The 27,925-nt window shown below is 40.9% G+C and overlaps 1 protein-coding gene across 3 annotated transcripts in view; it reads right to left on the bottom strand.

Annotated features, from left to right (window-relative positions):
* Positions 1 to 27,925, bottom strand: part of SGMS1 (sphingomyelin synthase 1) — a 168,696-nt gene that overhangs the window by 57,277 nt on the left and 83,494 nt on the right. The gene's annotated exons all lie outside the window — the stretch shown is intronic.

The following is a 27,925-nucleotide window of genomic DNA, read 5'->3' on the forward strand; positions in this document are numbered from 1 at the left end:
AAATTTGTTAAAATATTGCTTTTGTTTCATGTTTTGTGTGTTTTTTTTTGGCCATGAGGCATATGAGATCTTAAGTTTCCTGGCCAGGAATCAAACACACACCCCCTGCAGTGGAAGGGAGATTCTTAACCACTGGACCACCAGGGAATGATTTTATTTCGGTTGTGCAGGGCCTTCAGTGCTGTGTGAGCTTTCTCTAACGGGAGTGAGCGGGGGCCGATCTTTGTCACAGTGGCTGCTCCTGCTGCGGAGCACAGGCTCTCGGGCACGTGGGCTTCAGCAGCGCGGCTCCCAGACTCTGGAACACAGGCTCAGTAGTCGTGGCTCGTGGGCTTAAGCTGCTGTGTGGCAGGTAGCATCTTCCCAGATCAGGGATCGAACCTGCATCTCCTTCACTGGCACACGGATTCTTTATCACAGAGCTACCAGACAAGCCCAGCATCGCCACTCTTAATAATCCACAGACTCTGGAAGCCTGATGGGGGCCCTGTTCCCCATGGGCAATAACAGAACACTACTAATTTAAAGTACACCTTTGGTGTTTACACTGGGACTGCCTAGTGTCGATAACAGATTAATACTAGGTCAAGAGAAGACGCAATTTCTTGATTAATGTAAAATAAAAAAAACTTGATCTAAAGTGAAACAACTTTTTATAGTCTACTGAGGATCAGAAATCCCCACTGGCTGGGAAACGAAAGTTTTTCCCTTTCAGTGAGAAAAATATCTATCAAATCTCTTCTAAATCTACACTAATAAAAAATATATGTGACTCACAGAATTTAAAAAAAGCTAGTATAAGGAACATGACCCTGGTGACCAACACTACACTGCAGAATTAGCAACAAGGCACAGGCCCAGATAGGAGAAATCAAGTTTAAGTCTATGTCCCAAAATAAATTCCTAATACTAACTTTGAGAGCTAGCTGAGTTTTAACTATTTTCAGCCTAGAGGTGATCTAAAGGGGTGACTTCTAAACTGACGGCACCTAAATGTACATCCTGTGGTCGGTCCTAGCCAGAAAGGTGACGTCTGTGTTCCCATCATGTTTTATTCTTCTCCAACAAATGGCTCCTTGTGCCAGACTCCTTCCCTGGTCTCCTGGATTTCAGGAAAAGCAAGTGTAGGTCTTCTTTACCTTTATCTCCACACTCAAAAAATAAAATATACTAAGCATTTTTTTTTCTGACAGCAATTATACTAACTCTTAAAAATGAATACCCATCAGCTGGTCAACTCTTGTCTAGTGATCACTGGCTATCTTCTTGGCTCCAACGATCTGGTAATTTCCCAAATTTCCGGGGTTCACCTTCGCTGAGCGTCTTTATCAATTGGCCAATGGTTAGCAGAACCAAAGCTCAGCTGCACAAAAGGGATGCTCCTCACTCATCAAGCCAGTCAGCACTGGAACACAGATTCAGGTTGTCAAGGGATCTGTAAAAGTTCCAGCTGTGGACTAAGGCAGAATACCACCAGGGGGCAGCAGAAAGCCTATGAAATCACAGACTCATCTTAGCACCCTTCCCAAACAGAAGGCAATGGCACCCCACTCCAGTACTCTTGCCTGGAAAATCCCACGGGAGGAGGAGCCTGGTAGGCTGCAGTCCGTGGGGTCGCAAAGAGTCGGACACGACTGAGCGACTTCACTTTCACTTTTCACTTTCATGCACTGGAGAAGGAAATGGCAACCCACTCCAGTGTTCTTGCCTGGAGAATCCCAGGGATGGGGGAGCCTGGTGGGCTGCCGTCTATGGGGTCGCACAGAGTCGGACATGACTGAAGCGACTTAGCAGCAGCAAACTATGAAGGGTTTGACAGACATCTTCCAACAGAGACCCTACACCTAAGCAATACATTTAGGGGTGAAACTGCAAGAACTAGAACCCCTCTTTTCTAAATCAGCAATTGAGGCTCCTTACACTAGACCCACGTGATTCTAAAGTGGGTCTAGTGACTCTACAGTTAGGAATGGGGCCACCTCCAGTCTCTCAAACATGCTGCGTATCTGAGCTATTCTGCAATCTCACCCTAATGAGACTATGCCTAGGCAGCAGGACCTCAAAGAAGTGCAAAGGCCTACAATTAAAGAACACAGTTTATGAGAAGCACTAACTAACTGTAAGACAATCACTTAAACATTTATTGTTGGTTTATATAGAAGTGTAATAGGCTTTGTTTTCTGGCTTCCTTTACTATAACTCAATGCAACAAAAGAGAACCCTGCAACTAAATCAGTGATGTAAAAATATGTAAGTTTACAGAAGTTATTAGTTAACTTTTTTAAGGCATGATAAAATTGAAAGATCTGAACAAGCATAGCTAAAGCTATTGTGCATCAGGTGAAATAAATTCTTAGTTCTTAAAAAGCCTTGAACACATATTACTATGTTACGTTATAGTGAACTAATTTCAAAATAAGTCAATATATAAAGTATTATCTCAACTGAATGCATGTTCACATGCGTTTCTGAAATCTCTTAACATTAACACATGTGACATCAAATGTATGAAACAGCTTTAAACAACCATAAAAACATCAAACAAAATACTCCACAGATAAAATTAAAAAACAAACACCACCAGACAAAATATTTTTAAAATTTGTCATAGATCACAGATATCAAGAGCTCTTAAAAATCAGTTAAGGAAATGATTTTAAACAAAGATTGCAAATAGGCCACACACACACGCACAATTTTTTTTTAATCTCACAAGTTAACAAATACATAAATATATAATAGCAAGGTACCATTCTTCAGTGATTGAGTTGGCAAAGATCAAAAAGAACCATAACTTAAAACAGCAAAAATGTCACCAAGGATTCAAGTTCTGCCAACTGTACCAAAATCCATTTACTTCTCTGTACTTCATACAACCACCACAGTTCAGCCAAGACTACATTTCATTTAAACTACCGCCATGGCCTCCTCAATGATGTTCTTGTGTCCAAACCAACTGTATTTGCCATGGGGCAGCAAAGAGAACTTCTTCACACTGTGTGCTTCCCATATTTGAAATCCTGCAATGTCTGCCAGTGCTCTTGGAATAAAGTCCACACGTAATTGTTACACAACTTGTAAGACTGATCCTTCCCTCGTATGGCCAAGTACCTCCGCTGCGCACTACACGACAGCCACGCCAGTCTATTTCCAGTTTCCAGGCGCCCAGGTGTCGGGAGCCGCATTAGACATTACTGACAAAGCAGAGGCACGGCCCTAAACCCCCTCCCTCTGTTCCATAGGCACGGACCTGGAATGAAGGAGTTGGGCTTTGTGATTCTGACTTGTGTTTTCCTTTCCTCGGCTGAGTTGACTGAAGAGACTATTAAGGTGCTTATTGTTTTTGAGAGGAGCAAGAGAAGGCATCAAGCCTTCCACAGCTGTGCTCAAAGAATAATTCATAAAGTTAATCACTGACATTTGTTCAAGGACTTTTACAAAAGAGTGTTCCAGGGTGAGCACAGAGGCGACAGCTTGAAACCATGGGAGGGATTCCTATCTGAGGCCCATTTGTGAGAACAGTGTTTATGGCAAAGAAGTTTGTTGAATTTAGGGCTTAGGAATAATTAAAACAGTTAGAAGCTAAAGATTTAAGGATTGCTGTAATGTTACAATATTCTACTATAGCTTATAAAAATTAGGGACTTTAGAGATATTATTAGCTAGAAGCCCTTTCTAAGAAATAGTGAGCTTAGGATACTAGGGGCAAACAGGACTTAGAATGATAAGAAACAAACTGAGGAATGCGGTATGCAGCCCAGACGTTAGCATGAGTTACAGTGTATTCACAAGGACACATGAGAAGAAGTAGATAAGAGAATCGCTGAGGAAGGAATTCCTTTTGAGGGGCAACAATGATTTTTGGAGAAAAATAAATCTGGGTCAATGGGATCTAAAAATATCAAACCTCTGACCTAATGCTTTTGTAAAAGTATAAAAGAGAACCATAAGCTTGAAATAAACAGGCAGTCCAAAGAAAGACTGAGAGGCTGCCTCAGTTTCTCTCTCGCCGATGCCATCCATCCTGAGGGTATCCCTGGATCCTGCTGAGGCTGGACCCCAGCACCCAGGGCCTTCAAACACGCTGTTGCCACCACCTGAACACTCTCACCCTACTCCTTCTTCACCATAGGCCTCCACTCAACTTTCAGGCCTCGACTCTTACAGGTCATCTCTTCACCAGGCCTTTCACGACCATCCTCTTACTGACATCATCTTACTTGCTGAGTGTCTTTCTGTCCAGCCAAAATGGAAGCTCCAAGATACAAGGTCTCTTGTGTTTTTTCCATTATTGTACCCTTGGGAGCTAGCACACAGTAGGCATTCAATACTAGTATCTGTTTCATGAGTTAAAAAATAAATACTAGAGAAGGAAGGCAGTTGACTGTATTTGATACGAAGAACACAGGTGTTAAACACAGATTCTTCATCATCTGAGGCCGACCACATCATTCTCAATAATTCTTTACAACTCCCATCTAACTAAAAAAAAAAAAGGAATAAATCTATAAAACCATTTCATCAAAAAGTTACTTTAAAATATCATCCCCTGAAAAGAAATACAGCTAGGATTTTTTTCAGATGGGAAAACATACTTCCTTTAATCATACCACCCATTTTTTCCTTTTAGACTTTCTTTAATACGAGAAGAAAACAACATTAGTCCCTGTTGGTAGGAACTTAATTCCTTAAACATAGAAAAGGAATCACTATCCAGTTGTTATGCCTAAACAGAAGGCTCAGAGAGGTTCCTTAATTTTTATTCTTTGTTATGAGCAAATTAAAAGACAATGCAGAGTCAATGCCATAACACAAAAACCAAAAATATTCAAACATTTATTATTTCATATTTATACAATAATGAATTAAGTAAAAATACTTGTTTTTTTCCCCCAAACTGTATACACAGCCATTTCCTACCTAAAATTAAGCCCTCACACTTTTCAAAGTTACCAAAACCCTCCTCAGTAGTATGTTTAATCAGACTTTTAAGTGTCACAGTGGAAAAGAGCCTAAATATAAGACCTTACAGATGTTTCCCAACTGTTTCTGAAGGTGAGACTCCCAGATTCTTTTCGGATGCGCTGTTCCCATTAATTTGCATTAGCTGTTGAGACACTGGCTGGGATAGTAACACAGGCGCATCTAAGCAAATGCATGGAGATGGCAAGTCCCTAGTTACTCACTCTCCTTATTAGGCCCTGGCCACTGAAACAGAGCTACAAGTGTCACGGTTCTGAGTCGCATTTCTTAACGTTCAGATCATGTAGTCTCATCTTTCTTTCAAAATTCTATATGCATTAATACCTAAACCATTTGACAAAATGTCAGTTTTACATACAATGAGAACACTGTGTTATCATAACCTGAAAAGGTGACATAGCTCATTAAAAGCATTTCAAAATCCTGTCAAATGATCTAAAGATGTAAAATGTGAGATCAAAGAATTTAACTTTAAAATGTCAAAAGTTATTTCAGTAGAAAAGAGAAAGAGGAGCAGGGGAAAACACGGATTTAATTTGCAAAGACATAAAACACCAGCCACAAAGATGGAAACTGGAAAAATGACTAAGAACAATGATAGGCTACATCTAGGACAAAAGAATCTCTCAGTGTCTTAGTAAGTGGGAGGGCAGATAAAATTTTCCCCTAAAATGCCCAAAATGGCACTTCAAAGTATTTCTGAAAACTACATTCTTACCATAAAATAACAATGGCAATCCTGTGGGTTTCTAATCCATATCTGATTATGTTCCACACCTGTGCTACAAAAATCAACTCAAACGCATAAAGATCTGCACACCTAAATTAAGTTCTTTTTTGTAAAGAGCTAAGTCTGCATTATAGAGATCCAGTTCATTGGAGAAGGCGATGGCACCCCATTCCAGTACTCTTGCCTGGAAAATCCGGTGGACGGAAGAGCCCGGTAGGCTGCAGTCCATGGGGTCGTGAAGAGTTGGACACGACTGAAGCGACTCAGCAGCATTAACAAAGCACTCTGGCAAGGTACGGGGCACATCAACTTCACTGGAAACACAGCTCAAATTTATTTTCTATTTATATTCATAATAAGCTTTTCTTTTTGGCATAAACAAAGCCAGCACTAAAGAGCCAAGGACTGAAAAGCATACATGTTAATAAAAGCCAAATCACTGAATCCAAATAAAATCAAACAGTAATTGTGTACTATGCATAAAGCATTGCCATGGGCATCCTGGGGGACAGGGGTGCATACAGCACGGTCCCTGTCTAACCAGGCTAAAAAGGCCAAAAACCAAATTCCAGCTCTTCTCCAAACCTACTCCTTGTGCATGCCCTCTTAAGCTTAGTAAACTTCAATGCCATCATCTATATGCAACGAGAGATTAAACTGCCAACATCTGTTGGATCATCGAAAAAGCAAGAGAATTCCAGAAAAATATCTACTTCTGCTTCATTGGCTATGCTAAATCCTTTGACTGTGTGGATCACGACAAACAGTGAAAAATTCTTCAAGAGATGGGAATACCAGAACACCTTATCTGCCTCCTGCGAAACCTGTAAGCAGGCCAAGAAGCAACAGTTAGAACTGGACGTGGAACAACAGACTGGTTCCAAATTGGGAAAGGAGTACGGCAAGGCTGTATATTGTCACTCTGCTTATTTAACGTACATGCAGAGCACATCATGCAAAATGCCAAGCTGGATGAATTACAAGCTGGAAGCAAGATTGCCAGGAGAAATATTAACAACCTCAGATATACAGATGACACCACCCTAATGGCAGGGGTGTCCCTGGTGGCCCAGATAGTAAAGTTTTCGCCTGCAATGTGTGAGACCTAGGTTCGATCCCTGGGTTGGGAAGATCCCCTGGAGGAGGGCATGGCAACTCACTCCAGTATGCTTGCCTGGAGAATTCCCATGGACAGTGGAGCCTGGTGGGCTACAGTGCATGGGGTCTCAGAGAGGGACATGACTGAGCAACTAAGCACAGCACAATGGCAGAGAGTGAAGAGGAACCAAAAGGCCTCTTGATAAAGGTGAAAGAGGAGAGTGAAAAAGCTGGCTTAAAACTCAACATTCAAAAAATGAAGATCACGACATCTGGTCCCATCATGTCATGGCAAATAGATGGGGAAATAGTGACAGACTTTATTTTCTTTGGATCCCAATCAGTGCAGACAGCAACTGCATCCATGAAATTAAAAGACACTTGCTCCTTGGAAGGAAAGCTATGATGAACCTAGAAAGCATATTAAAAAGCAGAGACATCACTTTGCTGACAAAGGTGCATATAGTCAAAGCCATGGTTTTTCCGGTAGTCATGTACAGATGTGAGAGTTGGACCACAGAGAAGAATAAAGAGCGCCAAAGAATTGATGCTTTCAAACTGTGGTATTGCAGAAGACTCTTTAGAGTCCCCTGGACTACAAGGAGATCAAACCAGTCAATCCTGAAGGAAATCAATCCTGAATATTCACTGGAAGGACTGATGCTGAAGCTGAAGCTGCAATACTTTGGCCACCTGATACAAAGAGCTGACTCATTGGAAAGGGCCCTGGTGCTGGGGAAGATTGAGGGCAGAAGAGGGCGACAGAGGATGAGATGGAATGAGATGGAATCACTGACTCAACGGAACTGAGTTTGAGCAAATTCTGGGAGACAGTGAAGAACAGGAAGTCTGGAGTGCTGCAGTCCATGAGGTCTCAAAGAGCTGGACATGACCGAGTGACTTAGCAACAACATATACTCTAGCAAAGACATCACTGGCAAGCTTTATCTGCCCCCTTTCAATCCATTACGCATACGACCCATAATACTCAAAGAAGTGAAAAGTGAAAGTGAAGTCACTCAGTTGTGTCCGACTCTTTGCCACCCCATGGACTATAGCCTAACAGGATCCTCCGTCCATGGGATTTTCCAGGCAAGGGTACTGGAGTGGGTTGCCATTTCCTTCCCCAGGGGATCTTCCCAACCCAGGGATTGAATCCGGGTCTCCCACATCGTAGGCAGATGCTTTACCATCTGAGCCATCAGGGAAGTCCCAAGAAGTATCTGTGAACTAATGGAAAATTTTTATTTCGAAATACTCCAAACTTGAGTAGAAATAAATAGTCGTACCTAAAACTTTCAAAGGACTACTATAACATCTAGCACAGCATAGGCTTTCAATAAATATCTGTTGAATGAATGAATGAATGGAGTGGAATTAATCATTAATAGTGTCTAGTATAACTAAGCACTTAATTGCTAACTAAGCACTTTAATTGATCAATTAAAGTATAGTTAATTTACTATGTTTTGTTTTGCTAGCTTCTGGTGGATTCAGACATATATCTTATCAATAAAAGGCTATAATAAATAAAATAGAAATAAAAAAAGAGTCTTTTTTTTGAAAAGTAATAGTAGGTTATAGAAATAAAAATTAGAGGAGAAATAGAAGACTTAACAATTAAAAAAAAAGTTAGGGGAAAAAAGCGAAAAAAAAAAAGGAATGATTGTAAAAATAGTAAAGATATATCTGGCAAAAAAGACACAGATGTGTATAGCGGACTTTTGGACTCAGAGGGAGAGGGAGAGGGTGGGATGATTTGGGAGAATGGCATTGAAACATGTATACTATCACGTAAGAATCAAATCGCCAGTCTATGTCCAATGCAGGATACAGCATGCTTGGGGCTGGTGCACGGGGATGACCCAGAGGGATGTTGTGGGGAGGGAGGTGGGAGGGGGGTTCATGTTTGGGATCACATGTACACCCGTGGTGGATCCATGTCAATGTATGGCAAAACCAATAAATTTAAAATAAATAAATAGAAATAAATAGCTATTTTAAAAGTGGATGCCCTCCCCCAGTACACACACTTTCCCTCTCCCCACTAAAAACCCTCAGACACACCCCCATGTCCTCTATTATCAACAGAAACTGAGAGGAGAAACTGTCAAGCTGACAGACTAAATTTAGCAGACAGATCCAAGCTAGGAGTTCCTCTGAAAGCACCCCCGGAAATAGCTCTGGTTTCACCAAACTAAATTTTATTGGTCTGCCACTCTGGGCTTCATTGTATGAGCTTCTGCTTTTATCAAACAGCCACAAGGAATTATATACTATTTAAAAATAGTACCACAACATGCTGGTTGGTGTAACGTCTTGGCAAAGAGAAACTTGTTTTCCGACTTTCTTTGAAACACCTAACACATGTAAATCAAAATAACAAAGGTCAAAGTCTTTAGAAGCAAGCTAACTTCAGGGGTTACAATCAGCAGTACAATAGATCCTTAATAAGAAAAAAAACCCGAATGTTTAAATCTCTTATGTGAAGGTATATAAACTATAAAATTATCCACTTCTTTAAGCAAAATTTTTGGGCAAGTTTATTGTACCCATTTTGCAGCTGAGGACATGGAGGCTCAGAAAGTAAGCAACCTCAAGTGAGATCTTTAGCACTAGAATACTGCCACAATTCTATACATCAAAGAATTATCCAGAATTTATCACTAAATTATTTAGACTTGAACAAAGCCAACTGATCCACTTCTTTTTTTCTTTCAAAGTTTAAAAAGACTTCCATTGTAATTATATTTTATCAAGATTTTTTAAACTTACAGAGGATTTTTTTTTTTTTTTTGCATTCTCCTATTTGGCTTGAAGTTTTAAAACAGTCTATCCATTTTTTTCCCCCAAAATATCAATCTTTTAATAAGACAAAAATATGGCTTTCTTCTTGGCTCTTTTGCATTAAACAGTATTAGCTTCACTGTGCCAGTGACATTTATAGAAAAAAGTTTGAGAGAGCTGGGTAGCAAGAAGAGACAGAAACATGATATTTTTAATTTGGAGATGTAGGATGTAGAAATTATTTGAAAAAAATAACAACAGCTTTATAATGAATAGTTTTCATTTTTGTTGGTAAAAATTTATATAACTATATAACTTTGATTTAAAATTCCCTTAAGTATAAAATTCTCTATTAATATTGCTCCATATCTACACACAAAATTATCATGTAATTTTATAATAGTAATGACATCCGGTCCCATCACTCCATGGGAAATAGATGGGGAAACAGTGGCTGACTTTATTTTTGGGGGCTCCAAAATCACTGCAGATGGTGATTGCAGCCATGAAATTAAACAACACTTACTCTTTGGAAGAAAAGTTATGACCAACCTAGATAGCATATTCAAAAGCAGAGACATTACTTTGCCGACTAAGCTCCGTCTAGTCAAGGCTATGGTTTTTCCAGTAGTCATGTATGGCTGTGAGAGTTGGACTGTGAAGAAGGCTGAGCACCAAAGGATTGATGCTTTTGAACTGTGGTGTTGGAGAAGACTCTTGAGAGTCCTTTGGACTGCAAGGAGATCCAACCAGTCCATTCTGAAGGAGATCAGTCCTGGGATTTCTTTGGAAGGAATGATGCTAAAGCTGAAACTCCAGTACTTTGGCCACCTCATGCGAAGAGTTGACTCACTGGAAAAGACTCTGATGCTGGGAGGGATTGGGGGCAGGAGGAGAAGGGGACGACAGAGGATGAGATGGCTGGATGGCATCACCGACTCGATGGACGCGAGTCTGAGTGAACTCCGGGAGTTGGTGATGGACAGGGAGGCCTGGTGTGCTGCGATTCATGGGGTCGCAAAGAGTCAGACACGACTGAGCTACTGAACTGAACTGAACTGAATGAAATATATGCATAGCTTTTTTTCAATAGGCACAAAGTTGCTGCTTTTTTTTTTTTTCCCCTCCTAGTATAAGAGCTGTCTAATGAGGATGGAGTTTAGCTAATGTTTTGAACACACATACTTAAACATGAGGCAGCCATAAAGCATGTGATTAAAATGAGCTTTGGAAATCTCCAAGACCGAGTTAGAATTCTTTCTCATTCTTTCGCTAACAATAACGACCATTTGTATGATCTTAGGTGAGTTACCTAACAGTTGAAATTTTTGTTGCCTCATCTCTAAACAGAGAATATATAATATTGATCTCAGATGGCTTAAAATATTTTTTATTTTGATATAATTGTAGATTTATATAAAAGTTAAAATAATAGAACAGAAAACTGAGGTATATCCTTCACAACATTTTTCCTGTATTAACTTAATCACAGTAGCTATCAAAATCAAGAAATTACCATTGCTATATCATTAACTTAAAAACAGATCATACTTGAATTTCACCAATTTCCCCCCAATCTCCTCTTTCTATTCCCACAATCTCCTTAATCTCCTCCAATATATGGTAATTCCCCAATCTTTCCTTGCCATTATGACCTTGATACTATTGAATAAAAACAGTTATTCTGTAGAATATCTCTCAGTTTGGGTTTCTCAGATGTTTTCATGATTAAAGTTATGCGATTTTGGCAAGAATACCTAGAAGTGATGTTGTGTCCTATTCAGTAATCACATCAAGAGTTAATTACATGAACTTTATACATCATTATTGGGGCAATGCAAACCATGATTCTTTAAGAAAGTTGTTTTTCTATGTGCTGGTTCTGGGAACATACCTTCAACCAATGGCAGCTATTGTTATGGTAAAATTTAAATTAAGAACAAAAGTTTTGGAGGTATGTACACTTGGGTTCCAATGTTCATTTTACGAGTTCCTTGTGACCGTGGACAAGTTTTTTTAACTTCCCCAGTTTCCACTGTGTCCAGTAAAGACAAAACTACTTGTGAAGCTATTATGAAGCTGTTATAAACAAGATGAAATGAAATAATGTAAGTAAAGTACTTAGTGCCTGGAATTTATGCATGTTCCATGAAATCAATCACTACTATTATTTTTTAAGTAAGTTACTATTTTTCTGCAAAACAAGTGCTATGGCTTAAGACAAAGAGATCTGAGATCTGAGATCTGAGGGGGAAGAAAAGTGAGTTAGAGCATTGTGGGAGTAGGAGTAGGCTGGAAAGATGTCAGATTGGGGGAAAGGCATGGAAGAACAAAGAGCACATCCCTTTAATTTCATCTCATCTTTCCCTGCAGAAACCAGCATTGCAAGTGGGGCCTGAGAACCCAAAGGCATTCGTGCTTGATTTCTGGCAGAGAACCCCATGATGCAAGAGCCTATTATCTGCTCCATGCCATGGAAGCTCCTCCCTTGTTTAATCTTCTCTTGTAAAATCACTACCTTCTGCTTGCCAGGATCTCCTGCAGGGATTTTCAGGCTGTTGACACATGACATCAAACTGGTCGCAGCTGCCTCTGCCATCACACTCCAGTGTAGACAGGTAGTTTAACTACCTAACATACAGTAGTTAAAATGCGTTCTTCCTTTTAAAAAAATAAGCCTAACCCTAAAGAAACCAGAAAATAAAGGTAAAACTAATCCTGGGGGCATCTGGACTTTAAACACTTGTCAGACCATATGAAGGATCATAGAAGTAATTACTGCACCACAGCGCTTGTGGATTTAACCTTAGCTTTCGAAAGCCACGTCATTATTCATAGACATGAGAGAGTAACAATAAGAACCGTGTTACTTCATCGAGCATAAATACCGATTACGAAAGTATCAGAGCATCATTAAGTGTTAAAGTATTCATAACTAGAAAATCAGTCTTCTGTAAGATACTGTTATTATTAGCCGAGCTCTACAGTATTGGTACCTTAGAGACTAGGATGTTAACAGCCATCTAACTTCTCGCTATGCCCAAGTGGGAACCTGTATGTCCACAGAGCTGAAATAAAATGCACATGTAGTTTTCTGAAAAAACCAATCTGCCAGATGGAGCCTGATGCTATGGCTTCCAAGCCAGGATGAGGACCATGTGACCTATAAATGACAGTGAAGAGCACTGAATTTTCAGAGGATGGTTTAAGTAGAGAACTAAGCCGGATCAAGAGTCCAGGGTCCCTTCTCAGCACATTTCTGCCCTTTGTGTGAGATGGAAGGTCCATTACTTACTTGCTCGCTCACCTTCCTGCTCTGTCTTCTAGCCAATATTAATAAGAGTTTACTAGAACCTAGTAAACATCACTTCATGGCAAATAGATGCAGAAACAGTGGAAACAGTGGCTGACTTTATTTTTCTGGGCTCCAAAATCACTGCAGATGGTGACTGCAGCCATGAAATTAAAAGATGCTTGCTCCTTGGAAGGAAAGTTATGACCAACCTAGACAGCATATTCAAAAGCAGACATTACTTTGTCAACAAAGGTCCGTCTAGTCAAGGCTATGGTTTTTCCTGTGGTCATGTATGGATGTGAGAGTTGGACTATAAAGAAAGCTGAGCACAGAAGAATTGATGCTTTTGAACTGTGGTGTTGGAGAAGACTCGAGAATCCCTTGGACTGCAAGGAGATCCAACCAGTCCATTCTAAAGGTGATCAGTCCTGGGTGTTCTTTGGAAGGAATGATGCTAAAACTGAAACTCCAGTACTTTGGCCACCTGATGTGAAGAGCTGACTCATTTGAAAAGACCCTGATGCTGGGGAAGATTGGGGACAGGAGGAGAAGGGGGCGATAGAAGATGAGATGGTTGGATGGCATCACCGATTCGATGGACATGGGTTTGGGCGGACTCCAGGAGTTGGTGATGGACAGGGAGGCCTGATGTGCTGTGGTTCATGGGGTCACAAAGAGTTGGACATGACTGAGTGATTGAACTGAACTGAACTAGGACCTAAGCTTTTTAGACTATACACTCATTGAAATCCAAGCAATCCTATCAAAAGGATTAAGAATGCCTGTTGACAGGTGAGGACTGAGGGCCCTGAAGTAAGGCTCAGTGCTCAAGGTCACAGGCCAGAGCAGGGCTCCAACAGTGGGCTCCTTCTCCTGTGTGCTCCCCACTGAGCAGCGCAGCGCTAGTGTGATGCTGTCCCTTCCCGTCAAACCACAGGACAAAGCTGACAGAAGACTCTGGAACGTGTTTTCAATTCCTTAAAATGAGGTGCACTGTTGCCACAAGCCCTGTGACTGACAAATTCGTCTCTCTTCTTTCTCTGTGGTCTCAGCCGCATTACTTCTGGGTCAAACACCCCACCCGCTGGAGAGACCTAAAACTAACCCGGGCCTCTCCCACCTCCTCCACCTTCTGCCACAGCCTGGCTCCATCTGCTGGGAGACAACTGCAGGCTTCCTGTGGAGCCTGAGCTGAGGACACCGCCTTCCTCCCAGGCTCTGAGCACCCCTCCTGCTCCAGGGCGCCACCTGCACGCACCACACAGGCACGTCCTGAACACAAGTCACATCTGCAAAGGTGTGGGTCACATGGGGGATGAACTTCCTAGAGAAGGAAGTTCCACACAGGCTCACTTTCCTCAACCCCTTGAGCAAAAGTATGAGAACGTTACCGGGGGATTCTTTCAGAGTGCTCCCTTGCCCAGCTCAGAAAGCTCTCCCTACCCATATTACTACTCCCTCAGGTCCCAAGCCTTAAGGAGCTATTAGAAGGACCAAATAACTGATTTATACCTGTTTGCATGAACTTATTTACCTTATGCTATTTCTTTCTTCAAAAAAGACTTTCCCTCTTATAAAACCAATATAGTCCCTTAAAAGAGATTCGAATGATACAGAAGTACGTTCAAGTTATATAGGAAGGAAGAGGGGGAGGGAGGGAGCAAGGAAGTGCAAGCAAGTTTCCTTGACCACATCCTTCAGAGATAACTAGTTCTAACAGTTTGATGTTCAGCCTTCAGGACTTCAAAAAAAAAAAAAAATCCAAATCTAATTGTTAAAAGAAAAAAGAAAGGGATCAGACTTACCTATATTGTATAATATCATCTGTCTAAAGGAGAGGGAGGGAAGGAGATAGATACCTATTTGTTAACATATCAAATATATACACAAAATATTACTTGAAGGCTTCAAAATAAATAGTCATAGCAACTGACTCCAGGAGGAGGACCTGGGTGGCGAGGATGGGAAGTACACTGGTCACCATACACCCTTTCTTACCATTTGAACTTGAAACCATACGAATGCATTATCTACTCAAAATACTAACAAGAGTTAAACATACAATGAAGAAAATGGACTTAATAAAAGTCCAAAACGGATATTGCAGAATGAAAGCCGCAAATGAGTCCATGTCTTCCAATATAGTAGGAATTATTCTGCCTATTGTAAGTCACAAACAACAATAGCAGAATGAAAACCCTTGGCAACTGACAAGGAAAGGTGGTCATGATCGGTTCTTATAAGAGAAATGGTATACACTAAGAGAGAAGATTTTAGATCTCATCTAGCAACTGGCAAAGATGTCAATCATCATTCTAACATCTCCTCGCTATTAGGGAGGATTCCTATTGGCAAAGAGAGTAAATATAGCCATCCAAAACTCTGGGTGCACAGACTCTGTAAGAGGGACAATTTTTATGTTTAGTTGACCTTAAAGTTACATGTAATTTTTGTATTTTGCTCTATAATAAGGGTTATGTTCATACAAAAATCACTGTCTTTGCCTAAATCTTTAAGAAATATGTTTATCATGTTACTTCACACTTCTTGACCCACCACCTCACATATGGGGGAATTCGAGGACTCCAATGTAAAAGTCAGAATCTAGCTGAATCTTCAAATTTTAAATAAACTGGGGTCATCAAAACCAGTGCTTTGCCCAAGATCACACAGCAAAGACTGGCAAAGCTGAGAGCAGGCTGTGAGAGCAGTTTCTCATGAGAGCCTAGGTCTTTCTGGGTGACTTTCTCCCCACCTCCACCCATCCTGCACCGACTCCCCCAAATAAAAACCCTCTCATTTTCACCTGAATCTGGGGGCCCACATCCATTTGCAGAATCACTCACTCCAGCTGTGCCCACAAAACATAAAACCTCCACAAGCCCTGTATCTATTAGACTTTATGAAGACTTTTTTTGTTTTTATAAACAAAACTGTTTCTAAGTACTTTGGTAATTATCCTGGCTGTACCATTTGCATATTGGTTAATGCACAAATTGCAGATCTGTGTGTTTTATTTATCTGATACGATCAGAACCTTGGTATGAAAACATTTGGTTAACTAATCATTTTGATTAACTTAATGTTTGAAAACAGTATTCTCTATTGCTTAACATCTTCCATAACACACACCCCCCTGATTTTAGTTGGATTTCCCTTGACTGTTTCAAAGCAATGTCATATTAAAATTAGGTTAACCAGCCTTCCCTGGTGGCTCAGTGGTAAATAATCTGCCTGCCAATGCAGAAGACACAGGTTTGATCCCTGATCCGGGAGGATCCCACATGCCATGGGGCAACTAGGCCCATGCGCCACAACTACTGCGCCTGTGCGCTAGAGCCGGGGAGTCACAACTACTGAAGCCCGACACCCTACAGCCTGTGCTCCGCAACGAGAGAAGCCACTGCAATGAGCAGGCAGCGCACCACAACTAGACGATGGCACCCCCTCTCTGCAACTAGAGGAAAAAGTCCGCGCGGCAAGGAAGACCCAGCCCAGCCAAAACTAACTGAGTCAATAAAATTATCGTTAAAAATTAGATTATTTTATACAAAGAATTTCTTGAATAATAAACATGGGTTAAAATATCTGCACTGAAATTATGTTCCATTTTTCCTCAAAATATCTGGTAATTTCTATGAGTGTAATGTCCGTAAATCAAATGCATAAATCATGTTTTACAAAAGACACCTGCAGCAGGCAAAACACTTTAGCAGGAAACCAATTTTAACTGGTGAAAGGAAAAAAAGGTATCTCTGGCAGAAATAAGTATACACATTTTTAGATAGCTACTATAAAAATGTCCTGAACAAAGCATCAACTCTAAAGAATCCCTGTATTCCCTCAGGGAATTTAAGCTATTAGAACATTCACATCTAGATTTTTTTTGCGGGGGGAGGGACTGAGATATTTGGAGCTTGCACAAATTCCAATGGGAGTGAAGGAATGTCTGAATAATTTCTCTACTGGATCAAATGTCTCTAGTCCCCAGGAAAAATTTCAGAGATCTTAGGCTCAAATGCATTCTACTCTGTCACAAAAGTAACCAGTGCATGAAGGTGCAGATGGCAATGGCAGTCTGGGACAACAGTGGAGAGAGGCGGAAACCAGTGTCATGGGGACGGACGCTGATGTTGGCACTCAGACAGCTCCATAAGGGTTCTGCTTGCTGCCCTGGCCCTGCCTGGGAATAAGACCCAGTTAAGAGTATGGCCTTCCCCAAGTATCACCAAGACCTTATCCAAGGTGGTGCAAATTTCCCAACCATTTAAAACAACAATGTTTAAGTATAACATGCGAGTTCCAATTTCACAACACATTCTAAAGCAACTCAAAAACCATCCAAAGCATAAAGACAAGAAGACATAAGACCTCAAGTCAAGCCAATGACTACCTCTCTCATCTTCCAATTTCTCTGCTGAGTTCATTGAGCAGAAATTTCATATCTTTCCTCCCTCACAATGCTATTGTAAGACTTGAATATGACAAACCTTCCAGAACCGTGAAATGTTACACATATCACTACAGTACTCAAAGGATGGCAAATTTATAAATGATTAAATTGTAATATCAACAGTTTCCTGTCTAGGTAACTAAAGAAACAAAACAGGATCCATACACATGCTTTAGACAGTTTTATTCAAAGCTATGCTTTCTGTATGAGTTTAATAAATAATACAAATCATTATGACTTAGATTTGGGTCTACTTCTTCTAAACATACCATCACACAATAAAGGCCTTGCCACACACCTGACCCCACAGGCTAAGGAGGCAACAGGCATGCCTCTGGGTTCTGCCAGTAACTGGACCATGAACGTCCCACCAACAGTACCATCCTCCTCGGGATCCCTGAAGACCAGCCCACCAAGTGCCATGCAGAGGACAACGCCTCCAGAGGAGCACTCCTTCTTCATGCCACCAGGGCACAGTCCAGGAGTTATTTCAGTAACAAGAGAAAGAAAGGTCAACAGACAAAAAGTAAATAACTGAACAACAAACCTGAGAACAAAGTACTGGGAAGGCAATGGCAGTGATGCCTGAGGTTTGCTTTGGCTCCCTCTTCTGCCTCCCCTGACCCTGAACAAAGGAGGGCAGAGGCAAAGATGGAACAGGAATCACGGAAAGCCGACGGCTGTCAGTGCTGGGTGATAAGCATGCAGACTGCTCTGCCAGTCACTCCACATCGTCAAAACCCGCCACTGCACAATGTTTAAGCCATAATACAGTACGGACTCCACCACTGCACAATGTTTAAGCCATAATACAGTACGGACTCCGCCACTGCACAATGTTTAAGCCATAATACAGTACGGACTCCGCCACTGCACAATGTTTAAGCCATAATACAGTACGGACTCCGCCACTGCACAATGTTTAAGCCATAATACAGTACGGACTCCGCCACTGCACACTGTTTAAGCCATAATACAGTACGGACTCCGCCACTGCACAATGTTTAAGCCATAATACAGTACGGACTCCGACACTGCACAATGTTTAAGCCATAATACAGTATGGATTCAATTTCTGTTTTGAAAATTACACACAAACACACACAAAAATATAATGTGCCTGGGAAAACAGAAATAAGAATGGTGAAGATAATTAAGAAAGGAGATCTTATGAAAATCATAAATGGGGACAAAGTTTTACATCTTGTGTTGAATACTCAAGGCAAACAACTCTGCCTCAGGAGAAATAAACTTTTAGCAAGTTGGAATTAAAAAAAAAAAACATTAAAGGAAACATGTAGCTAAATTGTTCTGTCCAACTAAAGTGAAATTCTCACAAAAAAAGATTCTTTGAGTCTATTCTGAAGCCCCTAACCACTGGGTGATCCATCATTATCTGTTCATTAAGTGAAAATTCCTATCATTAGCATTTAGACACAGGCCATGTGAAAGAGAATCTACTGAAAATAGTACTACTGAATATACCAGTAGCAGCCAACCAGTACGGAGTATCTAAGTCATTATTTAAATGAGCAGAATATTATTATTCTTACTTTTCATCATAGCAGTCACTTTTCAGAAACTACTTTTGGTAAGAGTTTTCCATATTAAAAAAAAAAAACACAGCATGCCCATTCTAGAAAATTTTATAGAGAAATGAATAAAGAAAAAATATATAATTATGTCATCAAAGGCAACCCATGCCAACATTTTACTTATGTCCTTCTGATACTGTTCCAAGTCATGACTGTACACTCTAATACTACTCTTCCGGTTACCCCAACTGCAGTTACTACCACCACCTTTTTGCCCATCATTTACTCAGAGTAACATTGTACTTGTACCATTCTTCACATATTTTTTCCACTTTTATCAAGAAAAATTTGACATATATCACCATATGTATTTAAACTGTACAAAACAGCATGATGGTTTGATTCACATATTGGGAAATGATTATCACAATAATTTTAGTTAACATCCATCATCTCATGTAGGCAAAATAAAAAGAAAAAAAAATAGTTAAATTACCCTTGTGGTGGGAACTCTTAGGATCTACTCTCAACTTTCTTATGTATTATATGGTAATTAAGTATAGTCATTATTCCGTACATTATGTCACTAGTACTTATTTATCTTATAACTGGAAGTTTGTACCTTTTGACCATCTTTTCTCAAATTCGTCCTCCCCCCACATACCACCTCTCATAACCATAAATTTGATCCCTTCTATGAGTTTTTTTAAAATTAGACTCCACATAAAGTAAGATCATAGAGAATGATCAAATTGCCAACATCCGCTGGATCATCGAAAAAGCAAGAGAGTTCCAGAAAAACATCCATTTCTGCTTTACTGACTATGCAAAAGGCTTTGACTGTGTGGATCACAATAAACTGTGGAAAATTCCGAAAGAGATGGGAATACCAGATCACCTGACCTGCCTCTTGAGAAATCTATATGCAGGTCAGGAAGCAACAGTTAGAACTGGATATGGAACAACAGATTGGCTTCAAATAGGAAAAGGAGTACGTCAAGGCTGTATATTGTCACCCTGCTTATTTAACTTATATGCAGAGTACATCATGAGAAACGCTGGGCTGGAAGAAACACAAGCTGGACTGTGTTTCAAGATTGCCGGGAGAAATATCAATAACCTCAGATATGCAGATGACACCACCCGTATGGCAGAAAGTGAAGAGGAACTAAAAAGCCTCTTGATGAAAGTGAGAAAGTTGGCTTAAAGCTCAACATTCAGAAAACGAAGATCATGGCATCCAGTCCCATCACTTGATGGGAAATAGATGGGGAAACAGTGGAAACAGTGTCAGACTTTATTTTGGGGGGCTCAAAAATCACTGCAGATGGTGATTGCAGCCATGAAATTAAAAGATACTTACTGCTTGGAAGGAAAGTTATGACCAACCTAGACAGCATATTGAAAAGCAGAGACATTACTTTGCCGACTAAGGTCCGTCTAGTCAAGGCTATGGTTTTTCCTGTGGTCATGTATGGATGTGAGAGTTGGACTGGTGAAGAAAGCTGAGTGCCAAAGAATCGATGCGTTTGAAGTGTGGTGTTGGAGAAGATTCTTGAGAGTCCCTTGGACTGCAAGGAGATCCAACCAGACCATTCTAAAGGAGATCAGTCCTGGATGTTCTTTGGAAGGACTGATGCTAAAGCTGAAACTCTAGTACTTTGGCCACCTCATGTGAAGAGTTGACTCATTGGAAAAGACTCCGATGCTGGGAGGGATTGGGGGCAGGAGGAGAAGGGGATGACAGAGGATGAGATGGCTGGATGGCATCACTGACTCAATGGACATGAGTTTGAGTAGACTCTGGGTATTGGTGATGGACAGGGAGGCCTGGTGTGCTGCGATTCATGGGGTCTTTTACTGTAATTGTGTCCAGTACAATACATCATGATATTCTTTATAATATATAAACATGGAAATAATACTGTGTGTTCTATAAAATTTTGTCGTATTTTGTTCCTAGTCATTATTTATCTAAGTTGCAAGCTTCAGTTTAAAATGTTTGTCCATTGGCTTGCCCATGACCTTTGGGTTTAAAAAGGTCCTAAAACAAAACTGAATTGTGTAATTTTGCTTATTTGTTGGTCTCACATTCATTAAGTGATAGTTAAAGGTAAATTTCTCAAGGTTTTTCCTGCTTCCATGGAGTTACTCTGTTCTCAGGCTGGTCAGGAAATTATTGGATCCCTAACAAGAAAATGCCTTTGTTCTATGCCTGACACTTTCTGGCTCTGCTCTACCTCACAAACTGAAAACGCTTGTCAGTTGCGCCAGTAAGCCTTCTCTCTCTTACCAAAGGTCCAAGGATCTCACAAAGGAGATCCAATGACAATGACTTTATGAAGAACTTGGAGCTGTCGCAGATCCAAGAGACTGTGGATTGTACGTGCCCAGCGGAGTACGGCAAAGAGCTGCATCATCAAAGAAAGGATGCGGGGTCACTGGTGTATGTCATGGAAGGTATGCTTTGTAACCCTGTTCCCCTGACTTTCAAATATTCTCTTTGCATCTTATCAGTCTGTACACAGATGGCAATGCATTACATGAAACAATTCCATTTTTCTGTTTTTGTTGTTGCTGAGAAGCAGTTTGAAAAGAGGAAGAACACTGCTTGGACACAGCTGTTGATCAATCGTTTGAAGTGTCTGTGTTTAGAATTATTAACATGAGAATCTAGTATTTTTTCAGACATGGGGAAAGGATGATAATGTGAAAGAAAGAATTGCTATTTATTGCACTGAATAAGACCACACACAGTCAGATCATTAAGGAAACTCACAAAGCTCCAACAGAAGTTCAAGTCTACTTGGAAGTATTTTTGGTCATATAATCAAAGTGTCTTCAACTCTGCTTTTACCTCCCAGTATATGACTAGCTTTCTTGCTATGTTGCTTGTATAAAAAGAGAATACTTTCAGTGTTTTCTATGTGTCTGACAGAGGTGGATCATAAAGGCTGGATGGTACATTAGCTGTAAGAGCAATAGCTTTTTTAATAAATCCTGTACAAATTAAGATAGAATCAATCTCCCTTGGGTGGGGGGGGGAGTGAGGCATGTGCTGTAAAATTGTCTCAATGTGGATTTCTATTGAAGCTTATAATGCCATGTTTTTCTTTTGGGGGAAGAAAAAAGCCTGAAATCATGACTGAATCAACTGAGAAGAAAGTTGAGTTCAGAGATGTCTGTAATAGAAGATAGCTGGCTTAGAAAAATCACAGTCAATCCATTTGATGGCAGTTAGTGTTTTACCCCGGAGAAGGCAATGGCAACCCACTACAGTACTCTTGCCTGGAAAATCCCATGGACGGAGGAGCCTGGTGGGCTGTAGTCCATGGGGTCACGAAGAGTCAGACACTTACTGAGCGACTTCACTTTCACTTTTCACTTTCATGCATTGGAGAAGGAAATGGCAACCCACTCCAGTGTTCTTGCCTGAAGAATCCCAGGGATGGTGCAGCCTGGTGGGCTGCCGTCTATGGGGTCGCACAGAGTCGGACATGACTGAATCGACTTAGCAGCAGCAGCAGCAGTGTTTTACCCAAAGCATTCATGGCAATGTCCTGTAACTGTCAGGTTTATAGGTCATTTAGGGGAGGGGTGTATTGGGGCAAAACAATTAACTTTTTAGAGTTTCACCCAGCTTATGAAAAAGGAGATACTATTTCTTTCTGGCAGTGGTTCTCCACTGGTGATGATTCTGTCCTCCAGGGACATCTGGGGATGTCTGGAGACATTTGGTTGTCAAAATATGGGCAAGGGTGGGGGTCGGGAGACTCCTGGCATCCAGTAGGTAAAGACCGGGGGTGCTACTCAGCAGGGCAGTGGCCCACAACCAAGAATGACCTGCCCTTAGTGCCTGTGCTCAGAAACCTTGCTTTCTACCTTCTTTGCAGGACCGTTATGAAGTCTTCGGAGAAGGCAATGGCAGCCCACTCCAGTACTCTTGCCTGGAAAATCCCATGGGTAGAGAAGCCTGGTAGGCTGCAGTCCATGGGGTCACTAAGTGTCGGACACGACTGAGTGACTTCACTTTCACTTTTCACTTTCATGCATTGGAGAAGGAAATGGCAACCCACTCCAGTATTCTTGCCTGGAGAATCCCAAGGACGGGGAGCCTAGTGGGCTGCCATCTATGGGGTCACACAGAGTCAGACACGACTGAAGTGACTTAGCAAGCAAGTATGAAGTCTTTGTGGAATAAACTGTGTGGATGTTCAGTGTAGAGTATAAAACATTGTAGAATAACAATCAGTATTATTATTTCTATTATATACTTGACTGTAAGAAATGTTCTTTCTACATGTTATTCACCTTTTAATTTTTCTTTGAGTCTTTTTTGACATATATCAGGCATTTGATATTTAAGTATTAATTTTTATCATTTTTATTTCTTTGTACTTTCCAGTTACCATTTTGGGTCAATGGTACCAAGTTTTTTTCCCAGGCCAAAACTACATAAATGTTCAGCTAGGCTTTCTTCTGACAGAAACAAAATACAATAAATAAAAACACAAACAATATATACTTGGCAGAGAATTCAAGGAGAAGGAGGTGAAATCGCAGGGCAAGTGTGTATTTGAGTAGTGAGCAGGAAGGATGAGATAAATGTAAGAAATATACAGAGGCGAAGTGGAGACTGTTAAGTATAGAGGCAAAATGTTAAGGGCTATTTAAAACAAATACATCAAAAAAATTCTGCTGCATGGGAGAATGAAACAGAGAACTAGTAACCAAAGCGCCGGTCAGAAGCTCTCTCCTCCGAGCCTCATGCATTCACCAACATCTACTGGAGCTCCTACCGCTCGTTTTTGTAAGGTGCACGATACAATGAGTTGATGCACAATATACTGTGTGAAACCACTGTCTATTTAATAACCTGCCCACTCACACAACACTCTCTGAGCAAGGTGAGACCTGAGCCTAAAAGTATCCCCAAATATTACCCGCCCTGAAGTCCCCACAGGCAATGGGGCTTTCACCCATAGCTCTTCGTCAAAAATGAAACTATTTCCAGATTCCCTAAAGAAACCGAGATGTCCACTGACAGATGAATGAACAAAGAAACTGTGGCGCATATTTACAATGGAATACTACTCCATCATAAAAAGGAATGCACTGGAGTCCGTTCTAAGGAAGCAGACGAACCTAGAGCTTATTATACAGAGTGAAATAAGCCAAAGAGAAAAACAAATATCATGTATTAGTGCATATATATGGAAACTAGAAAGATGGTAATGATGAACCTATTTGCAGGGCAGCAATGACACAGAGAACAGATTTGTGGTCAAGGGCGGCAGAGAGGAAGGAGAGGGGGACATGCATGGCGAGAGCAGCGTGGGAGCATAGACACGGACGTATGTACAACAGCCAGCCAGTGGAGACTGGCTGTATGACTCAAGGGACTCAAACTGGGGTTCTGCAACAGCCAAGAGGTGTGGGAAAGGGTGGGAAGTGGGAGGGAGGGGACAAACGTAAACCTATGATTAATTCATGTTGATGTATGACAGAAATCAAACCAATATTATAAAACAATCATCAATCAAAAATAAATAAAGATGATTATATATATTAAAAAACAAAAAAACAAAAATCAGGTCAAGTCAACAAGAGAAAAAAAAAAAAGGCAAAAAAGTCAAGCTGACAAGCAAGAACACCTCACAATCAGGTGGATGATAAAAATCTAAAGACGCCAACATCACCGCCTGCCATTTACCAGGAAGATACACACAAAAGCTTCATTCTGTGTGTATGTGGCAGGGGTGGGGTGGGGAGGTGTTATCATTGTTACTATTTCCAAACTCACTCCACATTTCCTTTTTAGGTCCAGAGGCTGATAAGGAAATCAAGAAATATCTGAGAAACTCCAGTACTGGGAGATAAGGAGGCATTGTTAAGCAATGATACATGAGAAATTCCATTTGATAAAGGCACCGAATTCTGAGAAGAATTACTGGGGATAATTACACCTGTGCATCTGATATCTGTCTCTCAACAAGAAAAAAAAAGATTCTCTGGGCAAAATGTTTTCTATTAGGATGGACATCCAGGATACAGGTAACCAAAGCAATGGCTGAACGGGCAGCTGAAAAAGATGTTGCAGATGAGCTGACCGAAGTCCCCAAACAAGGAGAACCCTATTGCTCACATGTGTCCTCGGGAGACTGTGCTCAATCCTCCCTGAGCAAGGTCCTCCCTACCCTAACATCCAGATTCCTCACCTTTGCCCCTGAGTCATACATCCTCCTTATATACAGACACATAGAAACTGGAGGGAAAACTGTCACGTAAGGACATTCTCTGGGTTAAAGGGCAAAAATATTAACATTCCATTTTCACACCCTTCCTTTCTGATCTTTTTTTGGGGGGCTATGTCTTGTAGCATGTGGGATCCTAGGTTGCGAACCAGGGTTCAAACTCAAACTCACTTTGTGCCCCCTGCAGTGGAAGCGTGGAGGCTCAACCACTGGACCGCCAGGGAAGTCCCTCTCTGAACTTTTAGAAGAAACTTGTTTTTCTTAAAAAACTGGTCGGTTCCCATCTTATGGATAATATGAATCTTACACTGTTTCTCATTTTGCTGTGCCCACCAGGAATCCCTGAGCCAAATCTAACAACTGGACGAGACGTGAAGATTCAGCGCTGATAACTTAACAAGTCTGAGTGTGTGCTATGTGGATCCAAAACGTCACCAGCCACGTGACTTTCTTCTTCAAGAGAAATTAGAGTCAGGGATGGTGGCATGGGTGATGGCATAATGCTGGCTTTCCCCTGGTATGTTATATGCCTTTTGGACCATATTTTATGACACATGACAGGAAAGAATTTTTGCGGACTTGATCAAGAACCACAACCACTAAGAAAACTTCTCTTGTCATGCAATTATCGGTAACTTTCAAAGTGTGAATTTTCTCAGAGGGTGTGGTCTTTCAAGAGGTCTATACAAATTTTGGTGCCAGGCACTATGAGACGCAAATAAAAATAAATCTGAGATTATGTGAAATAAACATGCAATATCAAAAACACTAGAGTTTTATTTTTTAGGTTTTTTTTAATAGCTGTCTATACATTCTGCTTTAAGTCATAGCTAATTTAATTTGAGAGGCAGGAAAGCAAGACAAGTCTGACCCCAGTGTTCAGGCTGTTAAGAGTCAAAGTTGCTCTTTTTCTAGGTTTTTGCTTCTCATTCAACACCAAATGGCTTACCAAGGTATGAGTGGTGTGAACTTCTGTCTAGTGTTAGTTGCTTAGCCGTGTCCAACTCTTTGCGACCTCACGGACTGCAGCCCACCAAGCTCCTCTGTCCATAGGATTTTCAAGGAAAGGATACTGGAGTGGGTTGCCATTTCCTTCTCCAGGGGATCTTTCAAACCCAGGGATCGAACCCAGGTCTCCTGCACTGTAAGCAGATTCGTTACTGACTGAGCTACGAGGGAAACTGCTGCCTAACTAAAAAGCAGAAATAATGAAGGTAATGACTGCTTCTTAAAAGCAAATCAAGTAATGTACCAAATTAACAAATCACTACATGAGCTGATTATACTCTGTGAACTAATTATCGTAAATAGAATAACACTGCAATCTGCATGGATTCCTTTTAGTTTTTACGTAACAGGAAGAGCTTGGCAGAAGCACTTGAGTTAGCTGGGAGTTTTGGCTCACGTCTAACTCATGAGCTAATCCCTCGAATCCAGGGATATCATGAGATAGCAAGCCATGTGCTCAGCTGTTCAGTCGTGTCCGACTCTTTGCAACCCCATGGGCTGTAGCCCACCAGGCTCCTCTGTCCAGGGAATTTTTCAGGCAGGAATGATGGAGCAGGTTGCCATTTCCTTCTCCAGGGGATTTTCCCAACCCAGGGATCGAATCTGTGTCTCTTGTTCTCCGGCACTGGCAGGCAGGTTCTTTATCACTGCACCACCTGGGAAGCCCAGCAAGCCTTGAGGTAATGGCAAAATCCATGCCCTGATCACTCTAGCCACATGGTTACTTATTTTTGTTGATTAGATACCAAAAAACACCTTTATGGGCTACTGTGATGATTAGTGTCTTGAACGTCTACAACTCACCACGCAATTCATAGTAAAAAGCATAGTAACAAGTTGGTAGGGTCCACCTTAACCAATCTTTAGACTAGATTAACCCCTCCCTCTAAGTAACCACTCACTGTCACTGACTGGAATTAACTAAGATAAGCCTGACAGCTCTGTTCCTGCTGGCAGATGTGCAATGCTTAACCAAGACTCAAGTTACATCCGCTTTCTAAACCTGTTTGTGCAGGTTTACTTGTTTCTGTTATTACATAGTTTAACAAAAAATGAACTAATAAATGAAATCTGAGTTTGAAAACAGTGAGCTGCTGTTTCTATAAAACTAAACTGAATGCTTCAGAAACACCTGAAATATGTAAATAGCTAACAATGACCGCTGAAAAATTAGGTGTATTGGAGGTAAGACTCTAATGGGAAAATGTAACTTAAAATCTAGACGGATTCGGTACTGAGCTGCTTGGAAAGTCTTCATGCTCTGGCTTTAAAGAAATAAAGACTGGACATCATCGATGGCACACCAGATTATAGTTTGTGAAGGAAAGACAACATGGAACATGAAACAGAGGGCTGATATCCAAAGAAAACACTCTCGACACTAAATGAAAGACTAACGGATCCCTTTAGCATCGGTATTTAATAAATACCAGTATAATAAAATGTTGATGGCAGGCATGGGTCATTTTTTCATTATCTCTGCTCTCAAGTGATTAATCATCCAATTATGGGTCTTAACTGTATTTGAAAAAACTTTCTCTAAGGAACTAAACCAAGATCCGGACTCACCCACTCTATTTTCTTCTTTCTTTGACAAAATACTTGATTTTTATCTTTCCTTGATAAAGAACTTGAACAAAAATGAAAGGGAGACAGCCGGCCTTGATGAAATCTCAGCCCCTTTTCAGCAGTCATGTCCTCTGGAGGTTGCACTTTCCTAGGCTCTGGAGAGGGGGCCCTAAGGGCAGTCTGTCTGGAGGCCAAGGTTAAACACTGCCTCTT

The sequence above is a fragment of the Capricornis sumatraensis genome, chromosome 23 (genome assembly GCF_032405125.1).
Source record: "Capricornis sumatraensis isolate serow.1 chromosome 23, serow.2, whole genome shotgun sequence".
Classification (NCBI taxonomy): domain Eukaryota; kingdom Metazoa; phylum Chordata; class Mammalia; order Artiodactyla; family Bovidae; genus Capricornis; species Capricornis sumatraensis.